The 3,971-nt window shown below is 37.9% G+C and overlaps 1 non-coding gene across 1 annotated transcript; it reads right to left on the bottom strand.

Moving 5' to 3' along the window:
- Positions 1 to 3,553: 3,553 nt before the first annotated feature.
- On the bottom strand, positions 3,554 to 3,660 carry LOC141636275 (small nucleolar RNA R71). The gene has a single exon (XR_012540897.1). It is a non-coding gene; the product is annotated as a small nucleolar RNA R71 (small nucleolar RNA).
- Positions 3,661 to 3,971: the final 311 nt, after the last annotated feature.

The raw sequence follows: 3,971 nt of genomic DNA, 5'->3' as shown, positions 1-3,971 counted from the left end.
TCTTTAGTGCCTCCACCACTTGATGAGGAAGTGGCTATTCTTTTTGTAGATGCATCCATTATGTGTTTTTGTGTGTTTAATGTTTGGATGTGTCGCCATTTTGGCAAGACCCACCTTGCCTTGCAAGAAGGCATCCTACCTCATGGTTGTCTTGTTGTGAGTTGAAGGGGCGGAGTGAGACCCGCTAATTGTCTCATATCGGCTATATTATTAGGATAGGTTAGTATTGGTCCTAGTCTTTGTCACCTCTTTACTCGGGACGAGCAAAGGTTCGGTTTGGGGATATTTGATGTGACCATAATTGGCGCATATTTAGCCCCCGAATTAGCCTTGTTCCCATGCTTTTTAGTGCTTATTTGGGTCATTTCTTATCTTTAGTTCTTTGTTTTACATATTCTTTGAGATTTTGATCCCTTGGTAGGAAAGGAGTAAGAATCTTGCATTTTCATGGCAAAACGAGACTAAATTGATCGAATTCAATGACCAAGCATCGAGGAGAGACAAGATTAGAAGGCCTTTGTACATATTATAGTAGAAGAGCAAAGTTGAGAAAGGATCCTTGAGTCCCTAAGGAAATCCCCAAGGAATTTATGAAGAAAAGAAGAAGATTTGTTGCTGACTGACAATCCGAGCGGATTGTCACCAATCCGTCCGTCCCGTAGCAGCACAATCCGAGCGGCTTTGCCCTATTCCGCTCGGATTCCACCTCCACAATCCGACCGGATTCCCTTGAATCCGCTCGGATTCCAATGCCAGAATCCGCCCGTCCCGACCTTATTCCGCCCGGATTCCAGCACAGCACGGATTGTCTTCCCCAAGCCACGAAGAAAGAAGCCCTTCTCTTAAAAAATACCGGCTCCTCTTTGCTCAATCTAAAAAGTGTAATTACTAGTTTAGCCCTTAGTTAACCCTAATGCATCCTCCCTAATTTCCACTATAAATACCCCATTAGTCTAATTAGAGGAGCATGTTCTTCTTATCAATAATTAGTGTAGTTAATATCAATTAAATCTCTCTTTAATATTGTAATCAAGTATTAATCAAGTTTTAATCCAAGTTTTAACTCTTTAATCTCTCTTTTGTTCATCCTTTATTTTGGGTAATTGAAGATTATTTGGGTTATTGTTGGGAGATTCACAACCTCTCAATCAAGCATTCAAGTACTTCTTTTATCTTTGCTTTATTATTGGAATCATTAATAGGTATAATCTCTTAATCCCTTTTTAATTATTGTTAAGTACTTTCATTTATTCATCATGTTTCATATTGTTGGTATGATTGACAACCTTGCTAGCATGATCAACATGATAATGAGTGAGTAGTCTCTTAGCTAAGGTTAATGGGTGATTAGGGGAAACCAACATGGGGAATGATTCATGCTTAATCTAATATGCTTTCATGTTTTATTTGCTTGCTTGTTTTGATCTCAACTCATGCACATGTTATATTTGATGAAATGCTAAGCCTATGAATCCTTGCATTTACTATCATCTTCTATCTTTTCAATGAGACTTGTAAGACATAACCCAACTCGAGTCTCATTAGACCATGCATGTTGTTGAGTAGGGAAGATTAAGTCGACTTGTAGGTGTTGTACAATCTAATCGATTCGGCTCCGGGACCCAAACTTTCCTAGGATTGTAAGATATAACCTAACTCAATCCATCACAACAATAATTGCTTACTTATAATTTGAGAACATGTTTGTATGATCATATCCCATGATTCCCCTATGATCCCATGACACCCTAGTGCCTTTAATCAATTGTTTACACCCCTTTAATTCATCTTGCTTGTTTATTTTTATTGCTATTTTAGTTTAGTGACCTTCTACATCAACCCAATTTGTGACACCCCTTAGACATCACTAGTTGCAATAGAAATCTCATTTCAATACCCGTCCCTTGGGATCCGACCTTTACTTGCCTCTTTACTAATTGTAGAGTTGTTTGTGAAGCTATAAATTGTGTTTTGATTCGACCGTGACCCAACGACCACATCTTAATTTGTGAACACTTAGCGGACTCGCATCAACGTGTTATTGTAATATAAATTCTAAACTCGTGGGATTTATTAGGTTACGCTTTTTATCACTTTTGGACGGCTGAAAACTTGCTTGAGCTTTCATACTTTGGTCTTAATCTTTCCTTGTTGATTACTACGGTACTAATCATTCCTCGTTAATTAATTCATTCAAGTGTTATGCTTTCAATTACTTGTTGTTATTTCATATCGTTAATCATGTTTTCAATCATAGTTATTGTTATTGTTAGATTCAACATGAGTAGCTAAATTCTTCATCAAGGTTGATTAGAAAGGGGAATATTAATTGATTGCTAGTTATATCGCACGAATCATCGTTTGATTATTGTTCTTATTCTAATTAATTGACTTAGGCTTGAATTGATAATTAGCGTAGCGAATTAATACTTTCACCGACAGGGTTAGAGTTAATATAGGCTGCAATAATCAAATAGATTGTGCCTAATAATAGCGATTGCATGTTAGATTTAATCTAAAGGACATAATAGAATTAATCAATCTTGTGACCTTAGATAATTCGATTGACCTAGCAATTAATTAAGAAGCCTTGTGTAATTGACCTAGTAAACCGAAAATCCTAGACCTTTAACATTATTGTTATACACCTCTTATTTACTTGTTATTTAGTTGATAGATAACAAACAAACCAAAACCCCCAAGAAAACGATTATCTTCAGACGATCTAAATATTAGCAAACCGATTATTACCGCATGTCTTACCACTAGCTATTTTGTTAGTACTGAGATAGATTAATTTTGATATTGGTGATACGACTTTAGCTTTATCAAATTTGGCGCCGTTGCCGGGGAGGCAACAATTGTCTTGTTTGTTTCTGTTTATTATGTCTTTTTGTCTGAGGGAACCTAGTTCCTTGAGACCATTCTCACACTTTTCTTGTTAGTTTCGTGTATGCCCAGGTTAAATAGGTATGAGATTTTTCCAATAGATCCCGAGCCAGAGAAGACTTTTCGCTACAGACGAAAGTTTTAGCAAGAAGTGGGTCAAGTAGAAGACTTGAGTATACTTGACGTTGAGACAGAGCACTTTATTATTTTGGAAAATCAGTCCTGCGAAGAGGACGCCACTTCTGATCTTGAAATTCCAGTTGAAATTGACGTTCCTGAGAGTACTATAATGCCTACTTTAGCGAGTCACTCCGAGCCTACCTTGGATTCTATCCCAAAAGGATTCAAGCTGCCTACTACTGATAATGGCACCTTTGAAATTCGTCCATCTTACATCAATTTGGTGGAGCGGAATTTATTTGGAGGAGCAACTGTTGAGGATCATGCGACACATATGGAGAAATTTGCCACTTATGGCTGTTCTATCCCTTTAACAGTTGGAGTGACACAAGATCTGGTAAAGCAGGTGCTATTTCTCTTTTCTCTGAAGGATGGAGCTGCGGAATGGTTGAGAGACTTGGATATGGCTGATCAAGAAGTTACTGACTGGAATACTCTAGCCCTTGCTTTCTATAAAAGGTACTTTCCACCACAGAAGACCAATGGTTTGAGAAATCAGATTACTAGTTTCAAACAGACGGCCACAGAAGATTTGAATGAAGTATGGGTTCGCTTCAAGAGATTAGTGCGTTCGGTCCCCCATCATGGTTTTGAGAAGTGGTTTCTATGCAATCAATTTTATAATGGGTTATATGATGATCACCGTACTTTATTAGATTCTTCAGCTAATGGGAGATTTCAGGACAACACTACATCTGATGGCGCGTGGAAATTAATTGATCAAATTTCTATTTATACTGCAAAGTATGGAAATCCAAGGGAAAGTGTCCGTGGAAGTGGGGGAGATAGTGGAATTGCGGCACAGCTGGATGCTCTTTCTGCCCAAATTGCTGAGATGAAGACTACCCAATCATTGGGTAATAGAGAAAGGGCTCATGCTATAAGTCAACGACAAGAGGACT

This window comes from Silene latifolia, chromosome Y, assembly GCF_048544455.1.
Source record: "Silene latifolia isolate original U9 population chromosome Y, ASM4854445v1, whole genome shotgun sequence".
NCBI classification, from domain to species: domain Eukaryota; kingdom Viridiplantae; phylum Streptophyta; class Magnoliopsida; order Caryophyllales; family Caryophyllaceae; genus Silene; species Silene latifolia.
Note: the sequence above shows the minus strand (reverse complement) of the source record. Positions and strands in the feature narration are given on the sequence as shown.